The following is a 26,017-nucleotide window of genomic DNA, read 5'->3' as shown; positions in this document are numbered from 1 at the left end:
TGCAATCTAACCATTTGGGAGAGTACAGTAGAATTAATAGATATAATCCTTGGCCTCAAGTAATGCTAGTTGGCTAAAGTTAACTCAATCATTTTTATTAAATAAAAAAATGAGCAGCAGCAGCATGGCTCAGTGGAAAGAGCCCGGACTTGGGAGTCAGAGGTCATGGGTTCGAATCCCGACTCTGCCACATGTCTGTTGTGTGACCTTGGGCAAGTCACTTAACTTCTCTGAGCCTCAGTTCCCTCATCTGTAAAATGAGCCCCACATGGGACAACCTGATCACTTTGTATCCCCCCAGTGCTTAGAACAGTGCTTGGCACATAGTAAGTGCTTAACAAATGCCATCATTATTAGTATTATGTGACAGGCACTCTACTAAGTCCTGGGGTAGCTACAAACTAGTCAGGTTGGACAGAGTCCATATCCCACATAAGGCTCTCGATCTTAATCCCCGTTTTACAGATGAGGTAACTGAGGCACAGAGAAGTGAAATCACTTGCCCAAGGTCACACAGCAGAAACGTGGCAGTGCCGGGATTAGAACCAAGGCCCTTCCCACTGACAAAGGAAACTCAGGAGTCGCAAAAGGTTTCAAGAAAGCAGGAAGTCTAGACAGCTTTACGCAGGTTCTTTCTGAGAGATTTGGGCATACTTCGGATGTTTTCGACACCCAAAGTGCTTAGTTCGCAGCAGAAGTCCAGAGCTTTGTCATTCAATTTCCTTCCTCTAGCTCGTCGTGGGCAGGGAACAGGTCTACCAACTCCGTTGCATCACCCTCTCCCAAGTGTTTAGTACAGCGCTCAGCACACAGTAAGCACTCAATAAATATCATTGATTGATTTCCTAGCTCGGGGACTGGGTTGGTTGGTTGTGTCATCTCGGCAACAGACAGGCAGTGAGGACCGAGGACTCAGGCTGTAGTGAGCCAGGTCTGTTCCCAATTTCTTCCCTGTCTCAATCCGGCAAAGCTTCCTCTCCAAGTTATTCACTCTTCCTGATCCCCTCCCTTCGTAGCTGCTTGAGGTCAGTTTCTCCCTTCCTCCTTGGGACCAGAGGACCAGTTTTTTCTTTCTGCCGGACAGTCCCACTTGGTTAGGAATGTTGCACCCAAAAAAGCAGTGTGGCCTAGTGGAGAGAGTCCAAGCCTGGCTCCAGGGACTTAGATTCTAATCCCGACCCTGCCACATGCGTGCTGGGTGACCTCCTTGGACTGTGAGAACCATGATGGTCAAGGACTGTACCCCCTCCCCCTTTTAAAGGTATTGGTTGAGTGCTTACTATATTCCAGGCACTGTACTAAACGCTTGGATAGATCCAAACTAATCAGGTTGGACGCAGTCCATGTCCCACATGAGGCTCACAGTCTTAATCCCCATTTTCCAGATGAGGTAACTGAGACACAGTGACGTGACTTGCCCAATTCCACACAGCAGACGGAGGCAGAGCTGGGATTAGAACTCACGTCCTTCTGAATCCCAAGCCCGTGCTCTATCCACCAGACAACGGTGCTTCTCAATAATACTAATAATAATGGTGGTATTTGTTAAGCGCTTACTATGCATTGAGCACTGTTGTAAGCTATTCTCAAGATAATGCCCTGATTATCTTCTATCTCCCTGTATATATGTATATATGCTTGTACATATTTATTACTCTATGTATTTATTTATTTTACCTGTACATATCTATTCTATTTATTTTATTTTGTTGTATGTTTGCTTTTGTTCTCTGTCTCCCCTTTTAGACTGTGAGCCCACTGTTGGGTAGGGACTGTCTCTATATGTTGCCAACTTCCCAGGCGCTTAGTACAGTGCTCTGCACACAGTAAGCGCTCAATAAATACGATTGATTGATTGATTGATTGATCTCTCCCAGCTCTTATTACAGTGCTGGGCACATAGTAAGCGCTTAACAAATATAATTCTATTATTATTATTAAAACCCATCAAAGAAGAGCTTGGAAGGAAGTGGCCAGGAAAACAAAAGGCAGCTCAGAGGCCAGCTAGTATCACGTTGGGCCGTTATCAATCTTCTGGCTCTCAGGGGACGCGGAGCGCATTGGCAACGTGCTCATCTGTCTCACGGCCGACCTCAGTGCGGAGCTGTCACCGCCGTCACAGGGCCCGTAATGACTGGTCACGCTGCGGTGAGCTGGAGAAACATCAGCCGGAGAGCCTTGGGCAGACGGGGATAGTAGTGATGGGAGTAATCCGTTCTTTGTGCACACAATGGCCAGAAAAACGTTTGCCCTGATGCAAAAAAGAAATTTGAGGCTTCCCGTAGAATGTTATAATAATAATTGATAATTATGGGACTTGTTAAGCACTCACTACGTACTGAGTACTGGACTAAGTGTTAAGAAGATAATTAGGTTGGACTCAGTCCTTGCCCCAAATGGGGCTTCCAATATAAGTAGAAGGGAGAACAGGTATTGAATCCCCCATTATGCAGTTGAGGAAATGGAGGCACAGAGAAGTTAAGTGGCTTGCCCATGGTCACATAGACAGAAGAGAAGGGATTAAAAAATGTTATTTGTTAAACACTTACAATGTGCCAGGCACTGTACTAAGCGCTGGGATACATATAAGCTAATAAGGTTGAACAGAGTCCTTGTCCCACATGGAGCTCAGCCTTCACCCCCTTTGACAGATAAGGTAACTGAGGCACTGAGAAATGAAGTGGGCTTCAACTGAGGCCTTCTCTGGGCCTCAGTTTCCTCAACTTTAAAATGAGGATTCAATCCCTGTTCTCTCTCCTGCTTAGAGTGGGATCCCAGTTAGGGCAGGGACTATAGCTGGACTGATTAACTTGTATCTACCCCAGCACTGAGAGCGACACTTGACACATAGTAAGTGCTTAATAAATACCCTAAAAATAGTACTAATTATTATGATAGGAAGAAGGGTTACTTTGGGTATTTGTTCCTGGGGTTGTTCTACTTCATTCGTGTGGGCAATTGTGTGGGCAGTTGTTGTGTAAGGATAGAGTCTAAGTTCCCTTTTACGTGAGTGGTTTTTTACATAATAATAATAATGGTGCTTGTTAAGTGTTTCCTATGTGCTAGGCACTGTATTAAGCCCTGGGGTGGATTCAAGCAAATTGGATTGGACATAGTCCCTGTCCTATGTGGGGCTTACAGTTCTTATTTTACAGATGAGGGAACTGAGGCCCAGAGAAGCAAAATGACATGCCCAAAATCACACAGCAGAAAAGTAGTGAACCCAGGATCAGAACCCATGACCTTCTGACTCCAGGCCCGTGCTCTATTCGGTACACCATGCTGCTTCATCTGAATGAGACAGCTTTGTTTGGACTCGAATCAACCATTGCAGCCCTGGTATACAGTTGGTGACACAGTGGACAGCAACTCTGTAAAGTCTGGCCCAGCCACGGGAGTATAATGAACATACTCTCCCAAGTGCTTAGTACAGTGCTTTGCACGGAGTAAGCTCTCAATAAATATGATTAAATTCCACTCCAATGTGGAAATGCAGGGAGTTGACTATCCATGTCCATTCTTACACCTTTATTCTCTGTCCTTTCCCTACCTATGGGAATCTTCTCCAAGGCAGGAATCATGTTTTTGACTTCGGAGTGCTCCCCAGTCAATCAATGGTATTTATTGAGCACAGAAAGTGCTCAGAATAGTGCACTACCCATTCATTCATTCAGTCGTATTTATTGAGTGCTTACTATGCACAAAGCACTGTACTAAGCACTTCAGAAGTAAAAATCAGCAAATATAGGGACGGTCTCTACCCAACAACAGGCTCACAGTCTAGAAGGGGAAGACAGACAACAAAACAAAACAAATAGACAGGTGACAGTTGACATAGAAAGCTGTCAGTATAGTACATATTGGGTACTCAGTACATTGTTCTGTAAACATCGAGTATTCAGTACAGTGCTCACTGGGTGATCTCTACAGTGCTCTGCAAACATTGGGTGAAAAGTCAATACCAATTATGATAGCCCTGTGGAATTTCAGATTTGAGTCTTATGGAAACCTCTAAGGAATGCAGACTTTCATCACTTCACCTCCTTGAAAACTAATCCCGATTCACAATTATTAAACAGCAAACCTGCCGAGGAGCACCTAATGGCTGCATTTTATTTCAGAATTTAATCAAACTCCGTGATAGAGGGTGGCGATAGCAGATCCAATTAACTGATTGCAGGGAAAGCCGACCTCTCTTTCAACACTTGTTTGGCATATTGGGAGAATGGAACGGAGGGAAAATTAAAGTTGCACATATTTCAGGCTCTTAAGATCAGCAAGAAATCTCAGTCAACACGCCTATCGTATTCAGCGAAGTCCTCTGACCTTTTTAGCTCTCCTTCAGAATGTACTGCAACAGCGCTTCCATTTTTCATTTTTCATTGGTATTTCATCTCTTGCCTTTCAGTTGCTCACTCGGCTACATGTGGCACTTTATATTATCTTAGAAGGCATTTTTAGTATCTGCTGCTGTGACATTTAAAAAAAAATCCACAAACTATCCCGTGCTAAATCAAAGCCATTGTTTGGTGAAAATGAAGTCTCATTGGAATTTTATTTGTCTCTCTAAAGCAACGATACTCACATGCTCACCCCCCACACTCCACCACAGTCTTCTCCCAGGGGGACTGGACCTTTCCGATGGGAGGATGCTGGGAAGAACCGGAAGATTCTCCTCAGAAAAATTCAATCCTTTTACTTCCATTCAAACAGGCATCCGGCTCTGAAATCCCTCTGCTCCAGGTCTTTCACAATGTTGCAGACTGCTACTCCAACTCAGCCTGCACACCTTGCTTCTCTAAAGCTGACCTTCTCACTGTGCCTCCATCTCGTCTATCTCACCATGGACGCTCTCCCATGTCCTGCCTCTGGCCTGGAATACCCTTCCACCTCATATCCGACAGACAATGACTCTCTGCGCCTTCAAAGACGTACTAAATAATAATAATAATAATAATGATGGCATTTATTAAGCACTTACTATGTGCAAAGCACTGTTCTAAGCGCTGGAGCACTGTTCTAAACACTAAAGGCACGTCTCCTCCAAGAGGGCTTCCCTACCTAAGCCCTCCTTTCCTCTTCTCCCACTCTCTTCTGCATCGCCCTGCATTGCTCCTTATATTCATCCTCCCTCCAAGTCCCACAGCATTTATGTCCATATCTGCAATTTATTTACTTATTTTAATATCTGTCTCCCTCTCTACTGTAAGCTCATTGTGGGCAGGGAATATGTCTGTTTATTATTATAACGTACTCGCCCAAGTGCTCAGTACAGTGCTCTGCACACAATAAGCTCTCAATAAATATGACTGACTGACTGACTGATAAAAATTGTTGAGCACTGACTATGTACCAAGCACTGTGCTGAGTGCTGGGGGAGATGCAGTAATGAGTTCATGAGTTCATGATGCGGGTCATGAGTTCAAATCCTGGTGCTGCCAATAGTCACTTGTGTGACTTTGGGCAAGTCACTTAACTTCTCTGGGCCTCAGTTACCTCCTCTGTAAAATAGGGATTAATAATAATAATAATAATAATAATGACATTTATTAAGTGCTTACTATGTGCTAAGCACTGGGGAGGTTACAAGGTGATCAGGTTGTCCCACGTGGGGCTCACAGTCTTACTCCCCATTTTGCAGAGGAGGTAACTGAGGCACAGAGAAGTGAAGTGACTTACCCAAAGTCACACAGCTGATAAGTGGCGGAGCCGGGATTTGAACCCATGACCTCTGACTCCCAAGCCTGGGCTCTTTCCACTGAGCCACGCTGCTTCTCTAAGACTGTGAGCTCCCCGTGGGACAACCTGATCACCTTGTAACTTCCCCAGCGCTTAGAACAGTGCTTTGCACATAGTAAGCGCTTAATAAATGCCATCATTAATAAAAGATTGGATACAGTCCCTGTCCCACATGGGCCTCACAGTCTAAGGAGGGAGGACGGCAGGTATCTTATCACCATTTTATGGAGAAAACCAAGGCCAAAGGAATTTGAGAAGTAATTTGGCCAAGGTCACACAGTGGGGCGAAGGCAGGATTAGAACCCAGGTCTCCCCGATTCCCAGCCCCGTGCTCTGTCCTCTAGGCCATGCTGTTCCCTCTGTTTTAGCATTATATCAAGGGATTTATTTTGTGGTTGACCAGTCAGTCTGGAGGGAGGAGGGGAGCGGTTCTTCCTGGCTACGTACGTTCTGACTTGTTGGCTTAAATGTCAGCAGGAGGATCGTGCCATCAGAACAGGACAGCGGGGAAATTGCCTAGTCAAGGACAGTCTCGGAATCACACGTTCCCAATTACAAGCAGGCCACATCTTTCTAATCGTATTATCGGTTTCTCCCCGGGAATCCACGTATCTTGGGGAACAGAATGAAAGAGAAGATCGCAAGGCCACAGATGACATAATTTACTCACTCAAGAACCTGGCTAGATTGATAAGAAAATAGGACCCTTTAAAAGTTTCAAAAACCTGACTCTCACCCGGGACAAATGTTAGCCACGGGGCTGGACTCGGATTTCTATTGTTGCCTCATGACCGTCTGCTCTCTTTTTAAGTATTTAGCGGCTGCGGTTCTGCTCATATCAAATAAGGTCTTTCCGTTCACTCAGTTTACCAGGTCATCGAGAAGATGAATGAATTCCTCCCAGAGCCTGTCCGGTGAAAGCCACCGGATAATTACAGAGTGACGAGAATCAACCGATGTGGAAAAAATAAATCTCAATTTGGGAAGGGGTTTCAAGATCAGGGTGCAGTCCATGGGTGATGTACAAGGGTTCTGCTCTGATGTTTTAGCTTCTCTTCCAATCACCATGGTGACTCGGAGAATTTGGATTTTGTGTGTCTTGGGCTTTATGGGTCCCTTCCAACAGTTCAGTCTGAGGTGAGATTATGATTAAACTCTAAATGAGACAAAGAATATTTTTCTAAAGACTCAGTGGGACAGTGGTGGTTTAACTGGAAGAGTTTCCACTATCTAGATTGTTCTGGGTGACTTTTAGATAGTAGGTAACATGTCCAAATTGGATCTGTTTCACCTAGAGGGGTATTTTCCTCCAGATCTACTCAGTTTTCCGTGCTGCTGCAAATGATAGAGGTGCCCTCTTGTCATTTTTTTTAGTGGTACTTGTTAAGTGCTATGTGCCAGGCACTTTACTAAATGCTGGGGTACGTACAAAATAATCAGGTTGAACCCAGTCCCTGTCTCACATGGGGATCACAGTCTAAGTAGGAAGGAGAACAGTATTGAATCCCCATTTAACAGATGAGGTGACTGAGGCCTAGGGAAGTGAAGTGACTTGTCTAAGGTCACACAGCAGATAGGATTCCAACCCAGGGCTTCTGAGTCCTGGGTCCGTGCTCTTTCTGTGTGCATCACCAGTTCCACGTGAGGCCCCTTCTATGACTTTCTGCATTAGAGCCTTGGGGACGATTGGAGCTGGGGTGGGGGAGACTCAGTGCCTCATTTAACCCTGAAGCTGTCAATCTTCATCCCATCACACAAGACCACTGGCCGGCTCCTCCTACCTTCCAGGCTTTCCCTCCAGGAGAGTCGTTCTTATCAGTGTTAACTTTGCAACTTTATCTTATCTTTTAACTTATCTTTATCTTATCTTTATCTTTAACTTTTAACTTATCAACTTTGCAACTGCCAAGTTGAACTTGAAGGTCTCCTGACAGGCCTTTAATGACCCCATCTGTCCCCCCTGGGCCTCCCCCGCTACCCATACCTCCCCTTTCCACCAAAGGAGAGTTCCACCTGTTCATTCATTCATTCAATCATATTTATTGAGCACTTACTGTGTGCAGAGCACTGTACTAAGCGCTTGGGAAGTACAAGTTGGCAACATAGAGAGACAGTTTCTACCCAACAGCGGGCTCACAGTCTTCTCTCCCTGCCGATAAAGAACCGTTGTCCCATCGAGCGGCTCTGGATGGGCCTGTTGGCTTTTGTGCTTGGTTCAGTGGGTCCCTGGAGTTGAAGGGACTCAGAGACCTGCAGAACCTTCCGGCAGACTTTACAGTTAGGGAACCAGCGGGGCCTAGGAGAAAGAGCCCGGGCCTTGGAGTCGAATCAATCGATCAATGGTACTTATTGAGTGTTCACTGTACAGAGTACTGTGCTTGGGAGAATACAATATAACAGAGTTGGTAGACACGTTCCTTGCCCATAACGAGCTGTCAGTCTAGAGGGGAGGGCTTAGGTTCTAATCCTGGCTCTGCCACTTGCCTTATTGGAGACTCTGGGAAAGTCACTTAATAATAATAATAATAATAACAGACTGTGAGCCCACTGTTGGGTAGGGACCGTCTCTATATGTTGCCAACTTGTACTTCAAAAGTGCTTAGTACAGTGCTCTGCACACAGTAAGTGCTCTGCACACAGTAAGTGCTCAATAAATACGATTGAATGAATGAATGAACTGTGGTATTTGTTAAGCACTTACTGTGTGCCAGGCACTGTACTAAGCACTGGGGTGGATACAAGCATACTTCTCTATGCCTCAGTTTCCTCATCTGAAAAATTGGGATTCATTCATTCAATCGTATTTATTGAGCACTTACTGTGTGCAGAGCACTGTACTAAGTGCTTAAATACTTATTCTCCTTCTCGCTTGGACTGTAAGGCCCATGTGGGACAGGGGATATGTCCAACCTGATGATCTTGTATCTACCCCATCATTTAGTTCAGTTCTTGGCGCACAGTAAGCACTTAAAAAATACTATCATCATCATCCCAGCCTGCCACTTGCCTGATGAGGCACATTAGGCAAATCTCTTGTCTTCTCTGTACCTCAGTTTCCGCACCTATAGATTAGGGATTCTCCCTCCCCCTTCAACTGTGAGCCCCAAGTAGGACAGAGACCCTGTCTGATCTGATTTTATTGTGCCTTCCCTAGTATAGAGGACAGTGCTTCGTACATTGTAAATGTTTAACCAGTTATTAGCAATTCTATTTCCCCGGCTCATAGACTGACCTGTAAACTGTGGGTTGGGTGATGGGTACCTACTAACCCTGCCATTTGCCTAGGGAGGGAGATGAGGTCCGTTCAAGTAATAACAATAATGATAGCATTTGATAAGCTCTTACTATGTGCAAAGCACTCTTCTAAGCGCTGGGGAGGTTATAAGGTGATCAGGTTGTCCCACGGGGGTGGGGGGGCTCACAGTCTTAATCCCCATTTTACAGATAAGGCAACTGAGGCCCAGAGAAGTTAAATGACTAGCCCAAAGTCACGCAGCTGACAATTGGCGGAGCCGGGATTTGAACCGATGACCTCTGACTCCAAAGCCTGGGCTCTTTCCACTGAGCCACAGCTGCTTCTCTAAGTAGATAAATTGTCCTGATTTAACAAAACTTTATGGAGGTCCTGGATTCATAGACTCCCTTGTTTATGTTAAGTGTATATTTGTCTATACATTCAGCTTCTCTCCTGAGCATTCAGTACAGTACACAGGAAGTGCTCCAAAAATAATAATAATAATAATAATAATAATAATGGCATTTATTAAGCACTTACTATGTGCAAAGCACTGTTCCAAGTGCTGGGGAGGTGACAAGGTGATTAGGATGTCCCACGGGGGGCTCACAGTCTTAATCCCCATTTTACAGATGAGGGAACTGAGGCCCAGAGAAGTTAAGTGACTAGCCCAAAGTCACACAGCTGACAATTGGCGGAGCCGGGGTTTGAACCCATGACCTCTGACTCCAAAGCCCGGGCTCTTTCCACTGAGCCATGCTCCTTCTCCAAAAATGCCACCGTTTGATTGATTCTCTGATTCCAATCATCATGTGTGACTTGCCCAACACACAGCACACAGCAGACACAGCAGATGAATGGCAAGAGTTAAAATCTCTGTTCTTTGTGGCTGCCAAGCAGAAGCCTGAGGGTGGTAGAGAAGCAGCGTGGCTTAGTGGAAAGAGCACGGGCTTGGGAGTCAGAGGTCATGGGTTCTAATCCCGGCTCTGCCCCTTGTCAGCTCTGTGCCTCGGTTACCTCATCTGTAAAGTAGGGATTAATACTGTGCGCTCCACCTGGGACAACCTGGTAAGCTTGTATCTCCCCCAGCGCTTTGAACGGTGCTTGGCACATAGTAAGTGCTTAACAAATACCATCATTATTATCCTGGGGCCCCTCCGAGGGAGGACGGCTGTCACCTATGGAGGTGGGATAGGGTGGGGGAAGTCGGGCCAGAGTGTGGAGAGCAGGGAATATCCCATGCAACAAATTCAATGAATAGGAGCATTCCCTGATATACTGAAAACCCCATTTTAGAGTCCACCAGGGTCTCCGGGCTGGGGTATTTAAGCAGCTGTGATCCAGATGTGGGCATCCTTGTGTAATCACCATCCCCATTGTGAGGCTTAAATGTCAGGAAGCTACATTGAGGTATCCCCCACACCTCCCCATCAAGAAGCCATTTGGTAAATGATCTTTTCCTTTGTGCTTAACGGTCCCCCAATGTCAAATTCACCTCACATCGGTGAGCCGTTCCTCTCCAGGATCACTTCTCCACCGTTTCTCATCGTCGTTTCATTTCACGAACACAGATTCTCCTCTCATCCCCCCCCACAACTCCCCATGACCTTCCTCTCCCCTCTCCGCCTCCATCCCTTTCCGAATGGCTACGGTAAATTCCGGTTCCGTGTTTCAAATTCAGGGACGAGGGCAGTTTTTGCTGTCTTGCCGGTGAAGGCTTTCCTAGTGTATATATATGGCTGTAATAAAACTGGCCTGCGGTGAAAAAGAGGGTGATAAATACCTCAGCCTCAACCATACGCTCATAACAGTGGCAGGCTTGGAATCAAGCAGGCCTCCACCGATAGCATGGTCGTGCTCCACTGACCCGGTTCAGATGCTACAGAAAAAGCTCTGTATCACCTCTTACTAACGTCTGGAAAACCTCCTGCTTTTCATCTCCCAGATAGGCCGAAACCAGCCCAATGTTATCCGTTTTAGCGTCTGTGTCCCTCGCTCGAAAGTAAGCTCATTACGGGCAGCGAACATGTCTGCTAATTCTGTTGTATTATACTCTCCCAAACCCTTAGTATGGTGCTCTGCACATAGTAAGCGCTCAATAAATATCATTGATTGATTGACTTATTGACAAGGGACAGAGAAGACTGGGTGGTTCTGATGGCAGACGGCTCATCTTTGCTCCTCAACCAGACCCCGTCATTTAAGCACTGTGATTAATCTGATAGATTTTTCTAATCTCGGTAGGTCCTCTGGGTCCATTTTCCCTGTGCCTAATGGATAATTCCTTGGCAGTTCCTAAATGGGTCCCATTGAATGCAGCTTATTGGTGATTTTCCGTATTGGTGTTTGTTAAATGTTACTATATGCCAAGCAATGCAGTCAACCAATAGTAGTTATTGTGGGCAGCGAATGTGTCTTCCAACTCTATTGTATCATTCTTGCCCAAGTGCTTAGTACAGTACACTGCACATAGGAAGCATGCAATAAATATGATTGATTATTGGGCACTTATTGTGGGCAGAGCACTGTACTAAGCACTTGAGGGAATACATCTAACAGTCTGACAGAGTTGGTAGACATGTTCCCTGCCCACTGCGAGCTTACAGTCTACTAAGCATTGGGGTAGAATCAATAATCAGGGTCCCACGTGGGGCTCACAGTCTAAACAGAAAGAACAGCCACCAAATCCCCATTTTGCAGATGAAGAAACTGAGGTACAGGATAGTTAAGTGATTTGCCCAAAGTCACCGAGCCGACGAGTGGTGGAGCCAGGATTAGAACCCAGGTCATCTGACTCCCAGTCCCCAGTTCTTTCCACTAGGCACTGGTTCCCAACGCATCTAGTGTCGCTGTTGTGTTGACTGTGGAGTGAGTTGGTAATGTCCTGGAGGAGTATTTATTTATTTTACTTGTACATAGTTATTCTATTTATTTTATTTTGTTAGTAGGTTTGGTTTTGTTCTCTGTCTCTCCCTTTTAGACTGTGAGCCCACTGTTGGGTAGGGACTGTCTCTATATGTTGCCAATTTGTACTTCCCAAGCGCTTAGTACAGTGCTCTGCACATAGTAAGCACTCAATAAATACGATTGATGATGATGATGATGGGAACCGGTTCTTGGGGTTTAGAACCGGTGGTTGAAATCAGGATTAGGATGAAGTGGTTGTTGACCTTCTCTCTTGGGTTTATTATTATTATTGAGTGCCGTCGCGTCATTTCCGATTCATAGCGACTCCATGGATATACTTTCTTCAGAACGTCCTGTCCTCTGCCATAATCCACAACCTTTCTAACGGTTCTTCTGTTATCGTTGTTAGGGTCTCTAGCCATCTAACTGCTGGACTGCCTCTTCCATATTTTCCCTGGACATTTCCTACCATTAGTGTCTTCTCCAGAGAATTCATCCTCCTGATTATGTGTCCAAAGTATGCTCAGCTAAGACGAGTCATTTGGCCTTCCAAGGACCACTTTTGTTTAATTTTCTTCAAAATCAATTTGTTTGTTTTTCGGGCAGTATTCCCTAAAGTCTTCTCCAGCACCACATTTCAAAATAATTGATGTTCTTTCTATCCTGTTTTTTCACTGTCCAGCTTTCAGATCCATACATCATCACTGGAAACACCATGGAATTGACAATTTATATTTTTGTGGCAATTGTTACATCAGCACATTTCATGATTTTTCCAGGCTCTTCATAGCAAGTCTTCCTAATCTTAATCTGGGGTTACTGCGTTAAAACTACAGCTGTGGGGAAGGAGATTCTGTAGTTTTTAGTTCTTCTGGGAGATTAGAGCACAGGCCTAGGGGTCAGAAGGACCTGGGTTCTAGTCCTGGCTCTACCACTTATCTGCTCTGTGATCTTGGGCAAATCACTTCACTTCTCGGCGCATCAGGCAGAAACTCCTCACCCTGGGCTTCAAGGCTGTCCATCACCTCGCCCCCTCCTACCTCACCTCCCTTCTCTCCTTCTACTGCCCAGCCCGCAACCTCCGCTCCTCTACCGCTAATCTCCTCACCGTACCTCGTTCTCGCCTGTCCTGCCGTCGACCCCCGGCCCACGTCATCCCCCGGGCCTGGAATGCCCTCCCTCTGCCCCTCCGCCAAGCTAGCTCTCTTCCTCCCTTCAAGGCCCTGCTGAGAGCTCACCTCCTCCAGGAGGCCTTCCCAGACTGAGCCCCTTCCTTCCTCTCCCCCTCGTCCCCCTCTCCATCCCCCCATCTTACCTCCTTCCCTTCCCCACAGCACCTGTATATATGTATATACGGTTGTACATATTTATTACTCTATTTATTTATTTATTTATTTATTTTACTTGTACATTTCTATCCTATATATTTTATTTTGTTGGTATGTTTGGTTCTGTTCTCTGTCTCCCCCTTTTAGACTGTGATCCCACTGTTGGGTAGGGACTGTCTCTATGTGTTGCCAATTTGTACTTCCCAAGCGCTTAGTACAGTGCTCTGCACATAGTAAGCGCTCAATAAATACGATTGATTGATTGATTGATTGATTCTCTGGGCCTCAGTTCCATCATCTGTAAAAGGGGTTTAAGCCCCACGTGGTACAGCGATTGTGTCCAACCTGATTTGCCTGTATCTACCCCAGTGCTCAGTACAGTGCCTGGCACATAATAAGCACTTGAGTACCACAATTATTATTATTATTATTAGAAGATATTCCACCGGGCTTTTGTGCTGGGCCTTTTGTGCTTCCCTTCTCTCCTTAATTTCCTCCACTTTCTCTCTCTTCCACCTCCGTTGCCCTCTGGGGCTGGCACCTTGATGAAATCTGCTGTCCGTTCAAGACTAATCATATTTCAGACATATTTCCTTCAGATTGGGCAGTCAGAATGAATGCTTGGAATGTCAGCCCGTTGTTCTACCTGTCACTGGAAAGTTCACATTACAGGTAACCGGTGCCAGCTAAGTGAACTTCCTGACAGATCCAGGGCTAGGAGACTGCCACAAAGAGCCACCTTGTTCTGGAAGGGAATTATTTATTTTTTATGTTTTTTGTGACATTTGTGAAGTGCTCTCTTCCTCCCTTCAAAGCCCTACTGAAAGCTCACCTCCTCCAGGAGGCCTTCCCAGACAGAGCCCCCTTTTTCCTCTCCTCCCCTCCACCCCCCCTTCCTTACCTGCTTCCCCTCCCCACAGCACCTGTACATGCATTTGTACAGATTTATTACTCTATTTATTTTACTTGTACATATTTACTATTCTATTTATTATGTTAATGATCTTCATCTAGCTTTATTTCTATTTATTGTGATGACTTGACTCCTGTCTACATGTTTTGCTTTATTGTCTGTCTCCCCCTTCTAGACTGTGAGCCCGTTGTTGGGTAGGGACCGTCTCTGTATGTTGCCAACTTGTACTTCCCAAGCGCTTAGTACAGTGCTCTGCACACAGCAAGCGCTCAATAAATACGACTGAATGAATGAATGAAAAAGCAGCATGGCCTAGTGGATAGAGCTTGGGCCCAGGAGTCAGAAGGACCTGGGTTCTAATCCTGGCTCCGCCACTTGTCTGCTGGGTAACCTCAGGCAAGTCACTTCACTTTTCTGTGCTTTAGTTACCTCATCTGTTAAATGGAGATGAAGACTGTGAGCCCCATGCGGGACAGTCTTTTTGTTAAGTGCTTTTAGACTGTGAGCCCACTGTTGGGTAGGGACTGTCTCTATATGTTGCCAATTTGTACTTCCCAAGCACTTAGTACGGTGCTCTGCACATAGTAAGTGCTTAATAAATACGATTGATGATGATGATGATGATGATGACAGTGACTGTACCCAACCCGATTAGCTTGTACCTACCCCAGTGTTGGCTTCAAAGCTCTCCATCACCTTGCCCCTTCCTACCTCCCCTCCCTTCTCTCCTTCTCCATCCCAGCCCACACACTCCATTCCTCTGTTGCTAACCTTCTCACTGGGCCTCCATCTCTCCTGGATCACCGCTGACCCTTGGGCCCATGTCCTGGAACACCCTCCCTCCTCAAATCCGCCAAACAATCACTCTTTTCCCCTTCAAAGCCCTACTGAAGGCTCACCTCCTCCAGGAGGCCTTCCCAGACTAAGCCCTCTTTTCTTCAGCTCCCTCTCTCTTCCACATCACCTCAACTTCCTCCCTTTGCTCTTCCCCCCCTCCCCGCCCCACAGCATTTATGAATATATATCTATATATCGATAATTCTATTTCTATTCATGCTGGTTTACCTGTTTTGACGTCTGTCTACCTCCCAGACTGTAAGCCCCATGTGGACAGGGATTGTTTCTCTTTTTTGCTGTATTATACTTTCCAAGCACTTAGTACGGTGTTCTGCACACAGTCAGAGAAGCAGCGTGGCTTAGTGGAAAGAGTACGGGCTTGGGAGTCAGGGGTCATGGGTTCTAATCCCGCCTCTGCCACTTGTCAGCTGTGTGACTTTGGGCAAGTCACTTCACTTCTCTGGGCCTCAGTGACCTCATCTGTAAAATGGGTATGAAGACTGTGAGCCCCACGTGGGACAACTTGATTTACCTTGTATCTACCCCAGCACTTAGAACAGTGCTTGGCACATAGTAGGCACTTAACAAACCAACATTATTATTATTATAATTATAGTAAGTGTTGAATAAATACCATTGAAGGAATGAATGAATGAATACAGTGCCTGGCACATAGTAAGCACTTAGCAAATAACACAATTATTACATAGGGTGGAGCATCGGATATTCCAGCCTTAATTTCCCACCTTGGCTCTGCCAGATTTATTTTTTAATGTTATTTGTTAACCACTTACTATGTGCCAGGCACTGTACTAAGCGTTGTGGTAGATATAAGATAATCGGGTTGGTCACAATCCCTATCTCACATGGGGCTCACAGTCTAACTAGTAGTAAATAGGAGTTACTCCCCATCTTACAGATGAGATACCTGAGGCACAGATAAGCTAAGTGACTTACTCAAGGTCACATAGCAGACATTTGGCAGAGCCGGCATGAAAACCCAGGTCCTCTGACACCCGTGTGCTTTCCAATTTTATTTATTCAGTGCTTACTGTGTGCAGAGCATGCCACACTGATTCTCTAATGAAATGTCAACAGTGACTTCAAGATCTTTTTTCCTGATCACAGCTCTGATCTCATTCTCACATCCTTGGACTTCAAATTAATAACAAATAATGATAATAATAATCCATCAATCAATGGTATTTTTTGAGTGCTTACTAGGCACAGAGCACTGTTCTGAGCTCTTGGGAGAGTACAATACGACAGAATTAGCGGACACATTCGCTTTCCATAATAAACTTCTAGACTATGAGCCTGTTGTTGGGTAGGGATTAATAATAATAATAATAATGATAATGGCATTTATTAAGCGCTTACTATGTGCAAAGCACTGTTCTAAGCACTGGGGAGGTTACAAGGTGATCAGGTTGTCCCACGGGGGTCTCACAGTCTTCATCCACATTTTACAGATGAGTTAACTCAGGCCCAGAGAAGTGAAGTGACTTGCCCAAAGTCACCCAGCTGCCAAGTGGCGGAGCCGGGATTTGAACCCATGACCTCTGACTCCAAAGCCCGGGCTCTTTCCACTGAGCCACGCTGCTTCTCTGCACTTGTCACTATCTGTTGCCGAATTGTACTTTCCAAGTGTTTAGTACAGTGCTCTGCACACAGTAAGTGCTCAATAAATACGATTGAATGAATGAATGAATAAGCTTACATAATAATGATAGTAAAAAAATAAAAAAATGTGGCATTTGTTGAGCACTTTTTCTGGACCAAGAACTGCACTAAGCACTGTGTAGATGCAAGATAATCTGATTTGAAACAGTCTTTGTTCCACGCGGGCCTCAAAGTTTAAATGGGAAGGAAAACGAGTGTCGAATTCCCATTTTACGGGTAAGGAAACCGAGGCCCAGAGAAATTAAGGGATTTGACCAAGGTTACACAGCAGGCATATTAGTAAAGATGGGATTAGAACCCAGGCCCATGCTTTTTCCATTAGAACACAATGCATTCCCTTCACTTGCTCTGTTAGATTAACATCATCATCATCATCAATCAGTTGATTGATTGATTGATCAATCGTATTTATTGAGCGCTTGCTGTGTGCAGAGCACTGTACTAAGCGCTTGGGAAGTACAAATTGGCAACATATAGAGGCAGTCCCTACCCAACAGTGGGCTCACAGTCTAAAAGAATATTAACATGAATATTATAGAAAGGGCCTCGCTCACCTGAAGTTCTGAATACCAGGCTTGGGGAGTGTTAATCACAGACAGGCTCAGAGGGCACAGTAATCAAAAGCCACTTCTCCCTAGGACATGTACTGAGCATTCCTCCTGAACCACAAATGTGAGCCCACTGTTGCGTAGGGACCGTCTCTATATGTTGCCAACTTGTACTTCCCAAGCGCTTAGTACAGTGCTCTGCACACAGTAAGTGCTCAATAAATACTATTGAATGAATGAATGAACCACAAATGCCCTCTGAAATCCCACTGCTAGAAATTCAAAGAACGTACCCGGCTTCCTCACTGCCCCTTGCCATGAGTTGTATCTAGATGACATTATGTTCCACTGAAGGTTTGATTTAAGTCTGGGTGACGTGCATCTTCTAGTTGTTATTTCACCTGATGTGTCTTCAAGCAGCATCCCCGTCTGTTAAAACTTTTGAACTTTCCTCTGCTTTTTAAGTCACTTTCTTTCTTTCTTTCTTTTTTTTTTGGGTCAGGACATTTCTTAATGCAATATTTAACGTGGCACTCTTAAGGGACTTTCCATGATTGAAGAGAGGATCTTCATTTTGACAGCTTAATGCATTTTGCATGGTGATGGCACCGCGGTCTCGGCTTCCTGAAGGGAAATTCTGCGTTGGATCTCAAAGCTTCCTCTTTCCCTCTGGGAATTCTTGGTTGGCTTTATTCCCCCCTTTCTACCCAGGAGGGGACTCTTGAGTTGCCTCTGGCCCCTTTTTGGGACCTCCCCTCCATCCAGGCGCCGGGGTTGAGGAGATTGCTAAAGTCTGCTGTGAGGGAGCAATATTTTCTGGGACAAAACAGATGTTATCATCTCTTCAGAGCAAAGCACTTATGGCTACCATTCAGGAGAATGTCCTGGAGAACCTTTTTATTTCATCGTATTTATTAAGTCCTTACTAAGTGCCAGGCACTGTATTAAGTGCTGAGGTAGATGCAAGCTAATCAGGTCGGTCACGGTCCCTGTCCCACGTGGGGCTCACAATCTTAATCCCCATTTTACAGGTGAGGTAATTGAGGCACAGAGAAGTGAAGCGACTCCCCTAAGATCACACAGAAGACGAGTGGCGGAGCCGGGATTAGAACTGTGGGCCTTCTGGCTCCAGGCCCATGCTGTATCCACTAGACCGCACTGCTTCTCTGTTTCTTTGCCTGCTGAGTGACCTTGGACAAGTCACTTGTGGTATTGCCTTTATCACTCTATGAGTCAGGAGGCCTGGTAGGGTTTGGGTTGAAATACTGGCCAGTAGTGACCCAGTCAAGGAAAGATGGGCAAGTAGTCGAGAAGTCGACTACTTGAGAAGCAGCATGGCTCAGTGGAAAGAGCGAGGGGTTTGGAGTCAGAGGTCATGGGTTCAAATCCTGGCTCTGCCAATTGTCAGCTGTGTGACTTTGGGCAAGTCACTTCACTTCTCTGGGCCTCAGTTCCCTCATTTGGAAAATGGGGACTAAGACTGCGAGCCCCCCGTGGGACAACCTGATCACCTTGTAACCTCCCCAGCGCTTAGAACAGTGCTTTGCACATAGTAAGCGCTTAATAGCATTTTAAAAAAAGTAGTGTGACGAGCCGAGGTCATGGGCACCATTTTGTAGAAGTGCACTGGGGTAACTGAGCCACAGAAAAGACAAGTGACTTGTCCAAAGTCACGCAGAAGACAAGTGGCAGAGCTGGGCTTAGAACCCATCATCTCTGACTCCAAAGCCCGCACTCTTTCCATGGAGCCACGCTGCTTCTCAAGTAGTCGACTTCTCGACTACTTGCCTATTTTTCCTTGACTGGGTCACCACTGGCCAGTATTTCAACCTTTGGGAGTCTTTCTGACTCCCAAGCTCGTGCTGTAGCCACTAGCCCATCCCTCTGACTCCCAGGGCCTCTTTCATCTAGGCCAAGATGCATCTCATCAATAACGTAATGGCTGTGGGCCAGATTTCAATCAAGGGGTGAAATCCAGCCTTGGATTTGACAGGAAATTCGTTAGGTCCGCCCACGAGCACAGTGACCTGTTTGACCACATTCGCTCTGGGAGATTCCGTCTGGCTTACTGAAACCATCTCGGAGTTGACAGGCAGCGTTTTTGGTTGTGTGCTTCTCGTGATATTTACCTCACCCTGGAACTTACGCTGAATTTATGAATCAAATTGAAGTCCCTGGCACAATCCATAGTTCCAGAGCACTATGACCCAAACTTGAAAATATTCCCGAAGATAAAAATCTTAATCCTCCCACCTGTATCTAGTTCAAATTATCCCAGGTGGTGACCCCTTTCCTGAGAAATGGTGATGTTGGATTCTATAGCTGCAGGAAGTTCATTTCTTCTCTCGATTTATCCTTAAAACACAGGCTGTTGGGGGGGGTCAGGTGGTCAATGCAAGATTACTCTGATCTTGACAATTCTGAAGGGATGGTGCTTTGGTCTGTTCAGATTTATGATCGAGGGGCAGTGATAAAATCTTTCCAAAATAAAAAATAAATATAAACCGTAATCCTCCGATTTGCCTTCCCAAGGTCTTTTTATCAGCCACGTCAGATTTACCAATAAACTGGAAAAACCTCTTTGAGACTGAGCCCCCTTTTTCCTCTCCTCCTCCCCATACCCCCTGCCCTACCTCCTTCCCCTCCCCACAGCACCTGTATATATGTTTGTACAGATTTATTACTCAGTTTATTTTTCTTGTACAGATCTACTATTCTATTTATTCTGTTAACGATGTGCATCTAGCTTTATTTCTATTTATTCTGATAACTGGACTCCTGTCCACATATTTTGTTTTGTTGTCTGTCTCCCCCTTCTAGACTGTGAGCCCGTTGTTGGGTAGGGACCGTTTCTATATGCTCCCAACTTGTACTTCCCAAGCGCTTAGTACAGTGCTCTGCACGTAGTAAGTGCTCAATAAATACGATTGAATGAATGAATGAATGAGAAAGCATACTAAATTGGGCTTTAATTTTTCATGATTTCCCTTTGGAAGGTCGATGGCTGACATGATGTCTGGGAATGCGGAAGTAACCTTCGGCCGTTTAGAAAGAAGCGTGCGGGTTTGGCTCAGAGTTGGGATGGGAGGGAAGCTTAAATTGTGAAAGTAAGGAAAGGGTCTGCATTTCTTTCTTCCTTCTGGCTGGAACTTATTTTAGTGTCTGTCTCTCCAGCTGGATTGTAAGATCCTTGAAGTCAGCAATCGTGTCTCCTAATTCTATTGCACCCTCCCAAGCGCTTAGTACAGCGCTTGGCACATAGCGGGCAGTCAATAAATGCTACCGATTGATATTCCAGATTGCAGAAATTTTGCAATTGGTTACAGATTCCCTCTAGGTTCAACTGACACACAATAGTAATGATAATAATGACTGTGGTGTTTATTAAGCACTTACTACGTTTCTGGCACTTTATTAGGTGCTGGGGTTGATAGAAGCGAATAAGGTTGAACACAGTTCCCGTCCCACATGAGGCTCGCAGTCTTAATCCTCATTTTACAGATGAGGTAACTGAGGCCCAGAGAAGTGAAACTTGCCTAAGGTCACACAGCAGACAAAAGGAGTAGCTGGGAGTTGGTAGACACATTTCCTGCCCCCAGCAAGCTGACAGTCTAGAGGATGAGCTTAAAGTAAGCGCTTAATACCACAATTATTATTATTATTAGTACTACTAATAATCCAGTGTTTGCACAGTGCTTGGCACACAGTAAGCGCTTAACAAACACCATAAGCAGTGTGGCTCAGTGGAAAGAGCTACTTTAAGGCAGGGGTGGTGGGTTCTAATCTCGGCTCTGCCGCTTGTCAGCTGGGTGACCTTGGGCAAGTCACTTCAGTTCTCTGGGCCCTCATCTGTCAAATGGGGATGAAGACTGGGAGCCCCACGTGGAACAACCTGCTTACCTTGTATCCCCCCAGCGCTTAGAACAGTGCTTGACACATAGTAAGTGCTTAACAAATGCCATTATTATAATTATTATTTTAATTATTATGAAGGGCAACTAAATATACATGTGTACCTATAGCACACGGTATTCATTCATTCATTCAATCGTATTTATTGAGCGCTTACTGTGTGCAGAGCACTATACTAAGCGCTTGGGAAGTACAAGTTGGCAACATATAGAAACGGTCCCTACCCAACAATGGGCTCACAGTCTAGAAGGGGGAAAAATAATGACATTTATTAAGCGCTTACTATGTGCAAAGCACTGTTCTAAGTGCTGTGGGGGGATACAAGGTGATCGGGCTGTCCCACGTGGGGCTCACAGTCTTCATCCCCCTTTAACAGATGAGGAAAGTGAGGCCCAGAGAAGTGAAGTGACTGGCCCAAAGTCACACAGCTGCCAAGTGGTGGAGCCGGGATTCAAACCCCTGACCTCTGACTCCAAAGCCCGGGCTCTTTCCATTGAGCCACGCTGCTTCTCTGTTAAGTGCTTACTATGTGCCTAGCAATGTTCTAAGCACCAGGGTCGAGACAAGTTAATCAGGTTGGACACATTCCCTGCCCCACATGGCACTCGCTCTTAATCCCCATTTAAAAGATGAGGAAACTGAGGGACAGAGAAGTGAAGGGACTGACCCAAGGTCACACAGCAGATGAGCTAGCTCTCTTCCTCCCTTCAAGGCCCTACTGAGAGCCCATCTCCTCCAGGAGGCCTTCCCACACTGAGCCCCTTCCTTCCTCTCCCCCTCGTCCCCTCTCCATCCCCCGTATCTTACCTCCTTCCCTTCCCCACAACACCTGTATATATGTATATATGTTTATACATATTTATTACTCTATTTATTTATTTATTTTACCTGTACCTATCTATTCTATTTTATTTTGTTAGTATGTTTGCTTTTGTTCTCTGTCTCCCCCTTCTAGACTGTGAGCCCACTGTTGGGTAGGGACTGTCTCTATATGTTGCCAGCTTGTACTTCCCAAGCGCTTAGTACAGTGCTATGCACACAGTAAGCGCTCAATAAATACAATTGATTGATTGAGTGGTGGGGATGGGATTAGAACCCAGGTCCTTCTGAATCCCAGACCCGTAGTCTATCCACTAAGACGCGCCGCTTCCCATACGCAATCCCAAGGATCGTGGAAGAGCTGTGTCACTTTGATTCTGACTTGGATGGGGAAGAAAAAGAAAGGTGAGGCTGCCAAAAAGAAATAAAGCAGCTTCTCAATGAGTCTGTTGCAATCTAGCCGTGACTGAGAGAGTCGTCTAACCTGACAAGTGTCTCTCAGCTTTATTCTGTCACAAGCGTGGAGAATCCTTTTGTTTCCCAGCTGGTGATCAGTTCATACCTTCCCATGTAAGTATCGTTAGCGAGGTAATTATATCATTAACTACACCAGTACAGATGCTATTCTTAAGCCTACAAATGCCTGATCCTTTTAGAAACTTATTAAGGTGATTGCTTAAATGTTAAATAGAGGCAAGATCTCATTCAACCCTTGAGTGATCACTTTATTGCCTGAAAGCCTCTGTCATCAATAAGGAGATAATTCTTCTCAGGCTATGCCTTGTCACTCCTTACTATCAGCCTAAAAGAATAAGGAGTAACATGTTAAAAGCATCATAATCCTTGTGGTATTTGTTAAGCATTTACTATGTGCCAGGCATTGTACTATAATAATAATAATAATGATGGCATTTATTAAGCCTTGCTATGTGCAAAGCACTGTTCTAAGTGCTGGGGAGGTTAAAAGTGATCAGGTTGTCTCACGGGTGTGCTCACAGTCTTAATCCCCATTTTACAGTTGAGGTAACTGAGGTACAGAGAAGTTAAGTGACCTGCCCAAAGTCACACATCTGACAACTGGCTGGGATTTGAACCCAGGACCTCTGACTCCAAAGCCCGGGCTCTTTCCACTGAGCCACACTGCTTCAGTACTATGCACTGGGTTAAGTACAATACAATCATACCAGGCACAGTTCGTGACCCACATGGGGCTCAGGTTAGTGTGTGTGTGTGTGTGTGTGTGTGTGTGTGTGTGAGAGAGAGAGAGAGAGAGATGACACAAAGAGAACAAGGCCATTTCATGACCAGATCAAGGGCCCGTCTATTCCCCACACACTGTCTCTGATACTGCCAACAATTTTCTTGCAGGGGTTGTGTGCTGGTTGCCTCTTGTGACCCCCACCCCCTCGTTTAATAATCCACATTTTCCCTCTACATCCCAAATGAGATCATATTTACATTCCTTGAAGCAGAGATCGTGCCATCCCAGGAGCTTAATAATAATAATAATGGCATTTATTAAGCGCTTACTATGTGCAAAGCACTGTCCTAAGCTCTGGGGAGGTTACAAGGTGATCAAGTTGTCCCCTGGGGGCTCACAGTCTTAATCCCCATTTTACAGATGAGGGAACTGAGGCCCTGAGAAGTGAAGTGACTTGCCCAAAGTCACACAGCTGACAACTGGCAGAGCTGGGATTTGAACCCATGATCTCTGACTCCAAAGCCCGGGCTCTTTCCACTGAGCCACGCTGCTTCTCTAACCAATGTTGGTATTTGTTCAGTGCTTATTATGTGCCAGGCACTGTTCTAAGCACTGGGGTAGATACAAGGTAATCACGTTGTCCCACGTGGGGCTCACAGTCTTCATCCACATTTGACAGATGAGGTCACTGAGGCACAGAGAAGTTAAGTGACTTGCCCAAGGTCACACAGCTGGCAAGTGGCAGAGCCAGGATTTGAACCCATGATGTCTGAGTCCCAAGCCCAGGCTCTCTCCACTGAGCCACGCTGCTTCTCTGAGCTTAGTACAGTGTTTGGCAATCAGTCCATCAATCAATGGTATTTATTGTGCTCATACTGTGTGCAAAGCACTGTACTAAGCTCTTGGGAGAGGATGGAACAACAGAGTTGGTAGATGTGTTCCCTGCCCACAATGGGCTTATAGTAAACACTCAGTAAATACCCATGATTAATTGATTCCCCATAGTAATCCAAGACCTGTTCCTCCTTGAATCCATCCTCTTCCGATCCTGCAGATGCTTCTGGCTCGTACAATTTCTTGAGGGTTTTAGACCCTTTTAGACTGTGAGCCCACTGTTGGGTAGGGACTGTCTCTATATGTTGCCAACTTGTTCTTCCCAAGCGCTTAGTACAGTGCTTTGCACACAGTAAGCGCTCAATAAATACGATTGATGATGATGATGATGAGGGTGAGATGTATTTGTGTGTCCAGATGTGGCAGAAAAGGCCATCTGAATGACAGCCGACCCCTTCCACTCTGAGTCCAGGGAAAAAGGTTTTGGGCCCTGGCTCTTTTCCGCCCATCTGCTCTTTGATATTCTCCTTCTGAGCATCATGATCTTTCGGAAGTCTTTTTCTGGAAAAAAGCCCTTTCTTTTTGGTTCATGTCTCCTAGCGGCAGTTGGCTGGTCTGCTGCAGCATTTTAGGTTGTCAAAAAACATATCCTACAAGCTAAAAACAGCCACAGGCCAACTGAATTCCCTTTCCGCGTAAATCTGGGAAGCAATTCCCTTGGGCTGGAAGAGGGTCTTTGAAACGGGACATTGGTCTGCTATAGGGCTTTGCCAAAACTGCTCCCTTGTCTCCTTTCAAAGCCCTTCTGAAAGCCACTTCCTTTATCAAGTCCCTTCAAATAACTTCAGGTCTGTTATGATGATGCTAACCCTTGCAGCTTGCTTAGTATTCCTGGGTATTCATTCATTCATTCAATCGCATTTATTGAGCGCTTACTGCGTGCAGAGCACTGTACTAAGCACTTGGAAAGTACAAGTTGGCAACATATAAAGACAGTCCCTACCCAACAGTGGGCTCACAGTCTAGAAGGGGGAGACAGAGAACAAAACAAAACATATTAACAAAATAAAATAGAATAAATATGTACAAATAAAATAAATAGATAAATAGAGTAATAAATACGTACAAACATATATACATATATACAGGTGCTGTGGGGTATATTATCCTCCCCTCTTTTTAATGGAATTTGTTAAGTGCTTACAATGTGCCAGGCACTGTTCTAAGCGCTGGGTTAGATACAAAGTAATTAGGTCGGACACAGTCTATGTTCCACATGGGGATCAGAGTCTTCATCCCCATTTTACAGATGAGGTGACTGAGGCGCAGAGAAGGGAAGTGACTTCCCCAAGGTCACACAGCAGACAAGTACCAGAGCAGGGATTAGAACCCAGGTCCTTCTGACACCCAGGCCTGTGTTCAGAAGGCCACACTGCTTCTCTCCTTCTTCCTTTCCTCTCCTTCCGGACTCTTTTTCCATTTCTCCCCACTATTTTTCCTCTTCCCTCCTCTCTCCTTTCTTCCATCCTCTTCCCCCTCCACGCATGCTCAGAGACATTTCCCGAAGGATTCAGCAAAGACATCTTAAGTAGAAAACTGTGTCCACAAACATGAGACAGAAACACAAGTGAGACCCTGAGTTTGGAGTGGGTTTGGCCATACATAGGGTCAAGTGATTTCTTCTCCAAAAGGAGCATCTTTGCACCCCCGGATTCAGGTTTGGGTTGAGGACCGGAGGGTCGAGGGGTGAGATGCCTCATTGCTGTTACTCCTGGATGCAGGGCAGGGGGCTCTGAACAGCTGGAGAGTGTGGTGTGGTGACAGTTTCTCTAAGCTCCTCCTTCCGCTAGTTATATTAATAATAATAGTAATATTATGACTAGTTATTAGTATTACTATTATTAGTAGTTGTAGTTTTATTACCATTATTAGAGAAACAGCGTGGCTCAGTGGAAAAGAGCCCGGGCTTTGGAGTCGGAGGTCATGGGGTCAAATCCCGGCTCCGCCAATTGTCAGCAGTGTGACTTTGGGCAAGTCACTTAACTTCTCTGTGCCTCAGTT

The sequence above is a fragment of the Tachyglossus aculeatus genome, chromosome 9 (genome assembly GCF_015852505.1).
Source record: "Tachyglossus aculeatus isolate mTacAcu1 chromosome 9, mTacAcu1.pri, whole genome shotgun sequence".
In the NCBI taxonomy this organism is placed as follows: domain Eukaryota; kingdom Metazoa; phylum Chordata; class Mammalia; order Monotremata; family Tachyglossidae; genus Tachyglossus; species Tachyglossus aculeatus.
The sequence above is the reverse complement of the archived record's forward strand: the minus strand, read 5'-3'. Positions refer to the sequence as shown.